Consider the following 12,007-nt stretch of genomic DNA (forward strand, 5'->3'; position numbering starts at 1 on the left):
TGCTCAGAAAATTGAAGATATTTAGTATGTCACTGAAGTCTGTGGACTTTCAGGAAGGCTCTCAAAGTACACAGCAAGATATAGATCAGCTACAGAAATGGGCAGAAAAATGACACATGGAGTTTAATCTAAGCAAATGTGGGTTGTTGCACTTTGGGAGGACAAATATAAATGGCAAATGGTAAAATAGCAAGTTCCTTAACAGCATTGATGCACCAAGGAATCTTGGTGTGCAAGTCCTAACTCCCTGAAAGTAGCAACTTACGTAGAGCGGTAAAGAAGAAATATATATGGTTGCCTTCATTGGTCGGAACATTGAGTCAGCAAATCATGATGAAGCTTTATCAGACTTGGGTTAGGCCCTATTCAGAGTATTGGATGCAGATCTGGTCGCCCCAATACAGGAACAATATGTGAGCTTTGGAAAGGATACAGGTGAGGTTTACCACAACAATGCCTGGATTTAAGGGTATTAGCAACAGAATTGGATTGTTTCCTCTGGAGCAACAGAGGTTGAGGAGAGAACTGATGGAAGTATATAAAATTATGAGAGGTAAAATAGGATAGATGGTCAAAATCTATTTCCCAGGATAGCAAAATCAAATACTAGAGGGAATAGCTTTAAGGTGAGAGGGGCAACTTTTAAAGGAGACGTTTGGGGCAAATTTTGTACATGGAGGGCCTGGAAAACACTGCATGGGGTGGTGATGGAGGCATATATGACAGACATTTAAGGGACTTGGAAAGGCATACGGATTTGCATGGAATGGAGAATATGGATTAAGTACAGGCACATGTGATGGTGTTGGCAGCATGTTAGGCACAGACATTGTGGGCCGAAGGGCCTGTTCCTGTGTAGGTACTGTAGTGTTCTATGTTATTTGTTACTTAGTACTGCAGTGCAAAATCTATATAATCTGGTTTGAAGTTGTATACTTATATATTTAGATAAAATACATTTAAAATGCTACTCAGTATCAGAAACTGACTAACATTCCCCTCCATCCATTGGTATTTGAAAAGGCCATTTCTCTGGGTTCACTTTTCTCCTCCCATTTGCAACATTGTAAAACAAATCTTGAACTTTGCAACCTACAGGCAATTTCCAGTAAGTTTGTTCTTAACTCATGTTACAGTAATATTGATTAAAAATTGACCAGGTTCCCTCCAGGAGTTAATGAGGGACTTTTTTTATTGAACTGCGTTTGAGACTGTCAACTTAATGGAAATGCCAAAGAAGCAGATCATACCGACAGAAACAGGATGAAGTTGGAATCTAGCTTGGTGCTGTTCTTTGTGCCTCCGTGGTGTGGAAGTCAATAAGATTTACAAATCAATGCATAAATGACAACTGCTATGTCTTCTTTTAACTCCAAAAGCTTTGAGAGTAGTCAACTTCAGCATTGGACATTTTTGTTTTGATCGAACATGACCGGGAACTGTAGCAAACAAACAAACTGGATAAAGATGGTGCAATCAAAAAAGAATGAGGTTGCATGAATCAATTTGTCATTAACATAATTTTAGTGTCACTCGGTGCAAGAGAATAATAAACCAATAACCAAAATATCATGCCAGTACCATTGATTTACCAAATTAACATACATTTGTCTACTCTGGTGAGAACATACCTATTTCCATGACGTAAGGCCTTGATATCAAGGGATTCTTATCAGCATTCATCTCCCGCTTCAGATTAAACATACACAAAATCATAAAAGAATACCGAAGCTCATCTTTCAAAAAAATGAAACTTACAAAAAGTTGAGAAAAAGGCTTTCCCAATGTCTGTTTCTTTTATACCCTTTTGTTTTTGGTTTTCTTCCTAGTTGTGGCAAAATCTAGATATTCTAGTTTTGCTGCAACAACCATACATCGTCTATATTATTTACGAGTTAGTTAAAGATTCATTTCAGAATTAGCAGTGATGGTATAGAGGGGAAGTGGCGGCGCCTAACGGCTGCGGCTCGCTAACAGTCTGTTCGTCTTTTTTCCTTTTTTTTTGTTGTGTGTCGGTGTTGGGATGGTTTTTTTTTTTTTTGGTTGTGTATGTGTGGGGGGTGGTGGTGTGGGTGGGGGAAACCTTTCTCTTTTAGGTCTCTTCCTCACGGTGCGGGGTGCGGCTCGGCCGCGGGGCCTTCCATCGCCCGGTGCGGCTCGGCCGCGGGGCCTTCCATCGCCCGGCGCGGCTCGGCCGCTGGACTTAACATCGTCTGGTGCGGCTCGGCCGCTGGACTTAACATCGTCCGGTGCGGCTCGGCCGCTGGACTTAAGTGCCCGGTGCGGCTCGGCCGCGGGGCGCAACATCGCCCGGCGCGGCTCGGCCGCGGGGCCTAACATCGCCCGGTGCGGCTCGGCCGCGGGACTTTTCATCGCTGGTGCCGCTCGGCCGCGGGACTTTTCATCGCTGGTGCGGCTCGGCCGCTGGACTTAACATCGCCTGGTGCGGCTTGGCCGCGGGGCCTTCCATCGCCCGGTGCGGCTCGGTCGCTGGACTTAACATCGCCCGGCGCGGCTCAGCCGCGGGGCCTAACATCGCTGGTGCGGCTCGGCCGCTGGACTTAACAGTGCCCGGTGCGGCTCGGCCGCGGGGCCTAACATCGCACGGCATGGCTCGGGCGCAGGACTTTTCATCGCTGGTGCGGCTCGGCCGCTGGACTTAACATCGCCCGGTGCGGCTTGGCCGCGGGGCCTAACATCCCACGGCGCGACTTGGCCGCGGGGCCTAACATCCCACGGCGCAGCTCGGCCACTGGCCTTAACATCGCACGGCGCGGCTCAGCCGCGCGACTTAGCTGCGCACGGCTCGGCCGCGGGGCCTTCCGTCGCCCGGCTCGGTCACGGGACGTTTCAGCGCCTGGTGCGGCTCGGCCGCGGGGACTTCCATCCCCTTGCGGGGACTGTGCGGGTCGGTCGGGGACGAGCTGTCTGTCCGTGGGCGTGGGGAAGAGAGTGGAAGTTTTGTTGCCTCCATCACAGTGAGGGGGTGTTTGGAGTCACTGTGATGGACGTTTGTGTTGGGGTCATGTGTCTTGTGTTCTTTTTTGTATATGACTGCTATGTAATTTCGTTCGGTACCTTGGTACCGAATGACAAATAAAGCTCTGTTGATTAATCGCTACATTTGTAAACACGTCTGAGCAACGTGAATCCCTGGAGAGATTATGAGAAAAGACAGCAATCACTATTTTTTTGGCTATACATGATGACACCAGAAGCCGGAGCTAAAATAGAGATGATTATATCAATTACAGCTGAAGATGCCAAAGGTGTAAGTAATTGTCATTTATTTTATTCTCATGGACTATATTGCTTAACTATTTTTTCAAAAGCAGCAGTTAGCCCAAGAAATAACCATGATGTAATGTGGAGATTTGAATTGATTTTGTTTCAACCATTAGTTTGGTGATTCTGTAGGTAAAGGGATATTGCAGTTTGAGTGAATTTCTCCTGTTTGACTCCTTGCTGGTACTGGTAATATTTAGTGACTTTCCTTGAAATGCCTTCAGTAATTATTTAAGCAAAAGATACACTGATATTAAGTAAATACTGAAAATTCTGGAAATACTGAGCTAATAGTATTTAGTCTGTGGTTATAAACTATAATTCGCATATTGGTACACGTGACAATAAAAGACCTTTGAGACCTTTGAAAACATTGAAACCTTTGAATAAATTTCTATGTACACATTCATTTATTTTTGTTTACTGAATAATAAAGGTTTTAGTTCTTGTACACAGTCTTTGTTTCAATACTGTTTTCAAAAAATTGGCATACTTGGTTTCATACTTGACTTTATCCGAGAAGTTAGTTTGTTGACCTTTACCAGATGGCCTTTTTATGATATGAAACAATCTCTAGCATTGCTAGAATTTCATTGAAAGATTGTGACAGGGAAGCATCTTTTCTGGTTTGTTGTGAAGGGGGAAAAGTTTTAAAATGTAGAAACAAGGAACTGCAGATGCTGGTTTACAAAAAAAGACATAACGTGCTGCAGTAACACAGCTGCTCAGGCAGCATCTCTGGAAAACATGGATGAGTGATGTTTCTGTGCAGGACCTGTCTTCAGACTGATTGCGGTGGGGCATAAGAAAGCTGGGGGAGAGGAGGGACAGGGCAAAACCTAGTATTAGCTGGATACAATTGAGGAGGGGGGGGGGGGGGGGTATGATAAGCAAATAGTTGAACAAAGACCAGAGATGAAAAGACGAAAGGTGTGAGACAAAAGGATTGAAAAGTTGCAAATTGTGCAGCTAGAATAAGGAATGTAATTGGAAGGGGAGGAGGAAGGGGAGGGGAGACTCAGGTGGGACGGAAGAGAAAGAGTGCGTGGGGGAGGAGAAAATAATTGTATTGCGAGTTGTATTGCTTAAAATTGGAAAATTCAATGTTCATAACGTTCAAAGGTCAGTATGGGAATGGGAAGAGTAGTTAAAATGGTTAACTATGGAGATCTAGTAGGTCTGGGGGGACCGAACACAAGTATTTGTTGACACAGTTGCCAAGTCTTTGCTTTGTCTCGCCAATAGAGGAGACCACGTCAGGAAAATCAAATGCAGTAAATGAGGTTAGAGGAGGTACACGTGAACTACTGTCTCACCTGGAAAGACTCCTGGGGTACCTGGATGGAGGTCAGGGAGGAAGTATAGGGATAGGTGTTACATCTCCTGTGGTTGAAGGGGAAAGTAACTGTGGAGGGAATGGTTTAGGTGGGAAGGGATAAATGAACTAAGGAGCTGCGGCTTGCCTGCAGTCCGTCTGTCTTTTGTGTTTTTTGTTGTTTTTGTCTGAATTGTAGTTTAATATGATGTAGTGTTGTATGTTATGTTGGGGGGGGGGGGGGGGGGGTGGGAGGGAACGGGAACTGTAACATTCTCTCTCCAGAACGGAGATGTGACCTTTGTTCTGTATCGTGTCTCCGTTCCCGTTGCGGCCACCACCGGCCATTCACCTGGGACCACCTGGGGCTCTGGTTCGCAGAGCCCGCGGCGCGGACTCACCACCTGCGGCGCTGGCTGCCTGCGAATGCTGCGGGCGCGGCTGCGACTCGTCTCCGGAGGCTCCGGCGCGGGCCGCGTGGACGTCGGAAGCCCGCAGACCCCTGGGTGGGGGCCGACATCGGGAGCTCCGGCAGCGGCAGAGGCAGCGTGTTCGCCCGCCCCGAATCGCGGGGCTTGGGTCGGCCCGCCACGGACCTTTCACCATCCGGCGCGGCCTGAAATAGGCCGTTGACCTTTCACCGCCCAGCGGGGGCTTCAATGTCGGGAGCCCCGACCGCCCCGACGTGGCAACTACAACAGCCTGACCGCGGGACAAGACGGCAGGGAAGAGAAAAAGACATTCTGGCCTTCCATCACAGTGAGGAGGGACTGGAGGAGACTCACTGTGATGGATGTTTCTTTTTGTTTGGTGTTAGTTGTGATTGTATGTGTTATTGCATTTTTATTGATTAATCTTATTGGTCTTATTGTTCAACTGCGGGTAATGTTTCATTTTACTACACATTTATGTGTATGTAACAAATAAACGACTATTGACTATTGATTGAGGGAGTGTTCTTTGCGGAAGGTGGAACGGGGTGGGGATGGAAAGATGTGACTGGTGATGGGATCACGTTGGAGGTGACTGAAATTTCAAAGAATGTTTTGGATGCAGAAGCTATGGGGTGAAAGTTGAGAACCAGGAAAACGCTAACCTTGTTCGATTTAGGGGGAGGGGGAGCGAGAGCAGAACTACGGGACACAGGGTAGACACATGTGAGGGATCCATCGATGACATCAGAGGGGGAAACCATATTTACTAAAGAAAGAGGACATCTTGGATATCCTAGAATGGAAAGCGTCATCTTGGGAGCAGATGTAGCAGAGACAGAGAAATTACGAGTAGAGGATAGCATTTATGCAAGAGTCAGGGTGAGGGGAGGTATAGTCTAGATAACGTGTCGGTGGGTTTGTAGTTGATGTCAGTCAATAGTCTGTCCCCTGTAATACAGACAGATCAAGAGAAGGAAGAGAGGTGCCAGAGATAGTCCAAGTGAATTTGAGGGCACTGTGGACATTAGTGGTAAAGTTAATGAAACCAATGAGTTCTGCAGGGGTGCAGGAAGGAGTCCTGATGCAGTTGTCGACGTAGCAGAGAAAGAGTTGAGGGATGGTGCCAGTGTATGTTTGAAACAAGGATTGGTTGATGTAACCAACAATAAGGAATAAGGCAGACATAGGTGGGGCCCATGTGAGCGCTTATGGCTACAACTTTAACTCGATGAAAGTGAGTGGAGTCAAAAGAGAAGTTGTTGAAGATGAGGACAAGTTCCGTCAGGTGGAGGAGAGTGTTAATAGAGGGAAATTGATTGAGTCTCTTTTCAAGGAAGAACCGGAGGGCTTTGAGACCTTCCTGGTGGGGGTTGGTGGTGTAAAAGAACTGAACTACCGTGGTAAAGATGAAGCATGGGGGTCTAGCAATTGGAAATTATTGAAGAGTTGAAGGGTGTGTGAGGTGTCCCAGATATAGGTCAGAAGGGACTGGACAAGAGGGAATAGGATGGAATCCAGTTATTTGGAGTTGAGCTCTATGGGGCAGGTGCAGGAAGAATCAATGGGTCTGCCAGGGCAATCCTATTTGTGGATTTTGGAAAGGAGATAGAAGCGGGCAGTGTAACATTAGGGAACAATAAGGTTGAAGGCTGTGGAAGTGAGATTGCCAGAAGTGATGAGAAACAGTCTGAGAGATGATGGCCTGGTTTTCATCTGTGGGGTCATGGTCAAGAGGTAGGTATGAGGAAGTGTTCGAGATTTGGAACCTGGCCTCGGCGATGGTAGAGGTTAGCCATTTTAGTGTGTTTTAAAATGAACTGTTTTACAGATTTAAAACTTTAAGTGCCTTGGTCTAATTTACCTCTCCCCTTCCCTATCCCCCCCTTGCTCGCCCACGGCCCCGGGGGACACTCCCCGGCCGGCAACAGGTCCACGGATCGTCAGTTGGGGGAGGGTTGCCGGGTCCGCAGGAGAGGCTTGCACCCAACGGGGTTTGCCGCGCCCGCAGGAGAGGTTTGCACGGCCCACACGGCCCACACGGCCCACAGGAGAGTTTTGGATCAGTTGGGGGAGGGTTTCCGGACCCACAGGAGAGGTTTGCACCCAACGGGGGTTGCTGCACCTGCAGGAGAGATTTGGACCCAACGGGTCCACACCCGTCTAGTTTTATTATATATCTATCAATTTCAGTGTGAATCCAATCATACTTCCGTAAGGGATTGGCACCTGTTTTCCTCCTCCTTTAAATAAATCCAAAACTCTGACTGACAAATATATATATATATATATATATATATATATACACATGCATGTATAATATAGACACACATTCATATACATATATATATATATATATAAACACATATATATAATGGGAAAATTGGGTTTTTGATAAGCAACTCATTACTTAACGTGCAAAAACTGGATTACTCATATTTGTAAACAGAATGTATAAAGGTTAAAAAATTGTGGACATTTGGGAATCAGAAATATATTATAGAACATAGAAATTAACAGCAGAAAAATATGTTATTTAGCACAGTCCTCATTGGCATAAAAAAAGGTGATTTGGGCTAATCCCGTGTCCCAGCTGCTCATTTGCAGCTCTTGAAAACTTTATCCTGGCACGAAAGCATAGGCAGTACAGTGGTGCAGTGGTAGAATTACTGCCTTACAGCACCAGGAACCCGGGTTCGAACCTGACTATGGGTGCTGTCTGTATGGAGCTTGTATGTTCTTCCTGTGACCATTTGGGTTTTCTCCGGGTACTTCGTTTTCCATCTACACTCCAAAAATGTACAAATTTGTAGGTAATAGGCTTCGGTAAAATTGTAAATTGCCCCGAGGGTCATAAGATCATATGATCATAAGTGATAGGAGTAGAATTAGACCTTTTGACCAATCAAGTTTACTCTGCTATTCAATCATGGTTGATCTGTCTTTCCCTCCTAACCCTATTCCCCTGCCTTCTCCCCATAACCTGTGACTCCTGTACTAATCCAGAATCTATCTATCTCTGCCTTAAATATAATCCACTGACTTGGCCACCACAGCCTTCTGTGGCAAAGAATTCCACAAATTCACCACCTTCTGACTAAAGGAATTCCTCCTCATCTCCTCCCTAAAAGAACATCCTTTAATTCTGAGGCTATGATCTCTAGACCTTGATTCTCCCACTAGTGGAAACATCCTCTCCTCATCCACTCTATCCAAGTCTTTCACTATTCTAGATCTTTCAATGAGGTTCCCCCTCATTCTTCTAAACTCCAGCTAGTACAGGCCCTGAACTGTCAAATGCTTATCATATGTTAACCTACTCATTCCAGGGATCATTCTAGTAAACCTTCTCTGAACCCTCTCCAGAGCCAGCACATCCTTCCTCAGATGTGGTGCCCACAATTGCACACAATATTCCAAATGCAGGCTGACCAGTGCCTTTATACAGTCTCAGCATTACCTCAGTTTTCTGCTTCCATTGCCTTTATCATTCATAAAGTTATTTCATTGTTTTATTTCTTAAAAATCCCTACAGTCCTTTTGTCTTGTTATATTTTCTTTTGTCCTTTGTCTTGTTATATTTTCTAAGGGAAGTGATCCTTTTCTGTTCACCCACTCCTAATTTTATACATTTCAATTCAATCACTCCTTGGTATACTTTTGTTCTGAAACTGCCACATTGTTTAAAGGCACAGGTCGAATTCCACCTTTTTAGAATATCTGGCTCGGGCACTAAATGGAGCCAAGTCAGCATTGATTAGCTGATTCAAACAGCAAATATAAACAAGCAGGATATCTGAAAGTTGGACCTTACAAACAACATCCAAAGGGCAAAATATTGTTGATGAGAATTCAGTAACAGCAAATGGCTTATTTCAGCTAATTTGATATCAATTGGCTAACAATGAATAAATCTCGCATTGAGATAAGAAAATTCTTCATGAAGAGGGTTGTATATCTTTTGTTCTTTTTTTTTCCTTTTTCCCATTTTTTGTCATGGATCTGTATTGTCAGAATTTATGGTGTATAGCGGGGACAGGCTCGGAGAGGACCTTTGTTCAGTGAACGTTTAGGTTCATAGCTCTGTGTAAACATCTAATATAAACAATGCAGTCCATCTTCAAAAGGTAGCTGCAAACTTTTCTCAGATTTTCACAACTAACTTCAAGAAGTAGCACACAAGTCCACTTTAGTGTTAGTTGTGCTAGCTGTCTGGCATCTGAATCAGAGGAATGAAGGTTTAAATCCCGATATAACTAGAGATTATCCTTTTATGCTGAATTGAAAGGATGCTATCATTTTGATGATATGTTTGACCAGGGTGAAATCTATGCGGCTAGAAAAAAATCAGGATGGTCTGGTCAATATTTGTCCCACAGGCATTTATAGCAACATGTAGGTTTTCTTGTCATTGTCACATTGCGATTAACGAGAGCAAGAATAAGCAACTGAAGGAAATTGATATTTGTAAATAGAAAGTACAGGATAAGTTTGTGTAACTGAAAGACAATAAATCTCAAAGATCCATTGGTCTATGCCTCACAGTTTTGAAAGACGTGGCTCAGAGATAGATGATGCATTAGTTATCATTGTTCAAAATAATATAGATTCTGGAATGCTTCCTGCAAAATGAAGGGTAGTGAATGGAACTCCACTATTTAGGAAATGAAGAAGGGCACAACCACACTGAGATTATGCTAAGGAAACCACGTGACCTTATGAAATATGCAGTAACAGCTCACCTAGAAAATAACAATTAGCAGAATTGGCATGCGTCTGTAAGTTGAAGGTTATGCTTGCCTGATCTGTTGGAATTCTTTGTGGATATGGCACAGAATTGAAAGCAGGGAATCTGTGGGTATTTCAAGTTTTGCAAACCATTCAATAAGATCAACTACACATACCACATGAAATTGGAGGTAACATTGAGCATTCATTGAGAATTGTTTAACAGACTGAAAGCAAAGAATGCAAATACGAATCCTCTGATTGACAATCTGTGGCAAGTGCGGTACGACTAGGATCTGGACATGTGCCCTCGTTATTTACAATCTACATCAGTATTCTGGCTGGGGACCAAATGTCATATTTCCAAGTTTATTAATGATACACAACTTTGTGGAATTGAGAGGGATTGAAAGAGGCATGACCGTGGCAGAGATAATTGACCTCCAACCACCACAGTCACCTTTCTGTGCCAGGTATGATTCCAACCAGTTTATCTTCTGATTTCCATTGACTCCTGTTTAGCAGGGACTCCTTGATGCCATATTCGATCAAATGCTGCCATGATATCAAAGGCACATCCTCACTTCACCTTTGGAAACGAGATATTTTGTCCATGTTTGGACTACCGCAGTAATGAAATAAGGGACTGAAACCCAAGCCGGGTTTCCATGTTGTGAAACAAGTATCAGGTTTGAATCCAATCTACTAACTCTCTGTCTCTATTGTCCTTTTTAAACAGAGAAATAAAATGATCTATTTTCCAGTTCTCTGGAACCTTGTCTATGGCTTAAGAGGATTCAAAAGTTTCTCACAAGGACCAGCATTCTCTTCTCTTGCCTCTTTCAGCAACCTGGTATAGGTGATAAGCACCTATCCACCATAATATTTTCAAGAGATCCTTCTTTATATCAGCATGACATTGCACATCGTTAACATGCCCCTCCTTGATTGCACCGACTTCCATATCTTTCTTGATGAACACAAATGTGAATTACTCATTTAGCATCTAATCCACCTCCTATGGCTCCAGGTATAAATTCCCTTCTTGGTCCTACCTTCTCCTTAACTCCCTCTAGTTTATAATATCTGTATAAAATATCCTGGGATTCTCTTTAATCCTGCTTGCCTAAGATAGTTCATGGATTCCTGATTCCATTTAAGTTTTCTTCTGTTTCGTTTATATGCCTCAATGTCAGATTTCAGCATCTGCAGGTATTTTCTTACAAATAGTTTCAATGATAGCTTTTAAAAGGGAATTGGATAACAACTTTGATTTCCCAATTTTCATTGTAGGAAAATGCAAAGGAGTGGGTGGGGCTGACATAATTGTTTTGTCAGCACAGGGACATATTTTATACATCAAAATACTTTTTTGTGCTTTATGATTCTCTGGAAATACAAATTTTATTACATGCCCGCCATGTTCTGCCGTTTTCCATTTAGTTTTTCCACTCGATTTTCGTTGTCTTTTTATCTCACCTACATCTGAACTTTTTCTGATGTATTTCCCCATTCGGATTCTTTTTTTCTCTCCTTTCCCTTTTCCTCTTCATTTCAATCCTCATTCTCTCTTCCATTTTATGTCTCCACATGTTTTTTCCAAATGCCTCTGTACCTTTCTATTTTCCGTTTATCATGTCTCAACCGTGGCCTTTTTCTACATGTCATTGCCTCGATTTCACCATTTCGCTACTTTTTGTTTATCTCTTCTTATCATTTTTCATGATTACATCCTCTCATAGTTGTCTGCGTTGCTTTCTCTTCTTGATCCCTCTTTCCCTTTCGTGCCCCACTTCTCGTTTATTCTTCAATTTTTTCCCCCTGCATCTTTGTTTTCTCCATCTCTCATTTCTCTTCTACCATCCTCCTCCCATTTTTAAAAAACCTATTTTCTTCTCGTGTGTGACACTTTCTCCTGAAATCTATATTTACCTTTCCCTGGTAAAACACAAAGTACTGGAGTAACTCAGCGGGTTAGGCAGCAACTCTGGAGAAAAATGATGGGTGACGTTTTGGGTCGGAACCCTTCTTCAGACCTGTCCCTATACTGTATTAGTTATCCCCCTGCCCTAATTCTATGACTAGTTTGTGTAGGAAGGAACTGCGGATGCTGGTTTAAACCGAAGATAGACACAAAAAGCTGGAGTAACTCAGAGGGACAGACAGCATCTCTGGAGAGAAGGAATGGGTGATGTTTTGGGTCTCGACCCTTCTTCAGATTAGTTTATTGCTCAGGCCATGTGTGTCC

General features: G+C 43.7%; 1 protein-coding gene across 6 annotated transcripts in view; it reads left to right on the plus strand.

The window, feature by feature from the left end:
* Positions 1–10,210: 10,210 nt before the first annotated feature.
* The window catches only part of pja2 (praja ring finger ubiquitin ligase 2), a 52,448-nt gene continuing 50,651 nt past the window's right edge, over positions 10,211–12,007 (plus strand). For 3 of the 6 annotated variants that reach the window (XM_078396371.1, XM_078396376.1, XM_078396374.1), the window contains exon 1: positions 10,215–10,232. The gene's annotated coding sequence lies outside the window, so the exon portion shown is untranslated. Of the gene's footprint in view, positions 10,233–12,007 lie in introns of all 6 variants that reach the window. The other 3 variants (XM_078396373.1, XM_078396377.1, XM_078396372.1) reach the window with 3 other exon arrangements.

The sequence above is a fragment of the Rhinoraja longicauda genome, chromosome 3, assembly GCF_053455715.1.
Source record: "Rhinoraja longicauda isolate Sanriku21f chromosome 3, sRhiLon1.1, whole genome shotgun sequence".
Classification (NCBI taxonomy): Eukaryota; Metazoa; Chordata; class Chondrichthyes; order Rajiformes; family Arhynchobatidae; genus Rhinoraja; species Rhinoraja longicauda.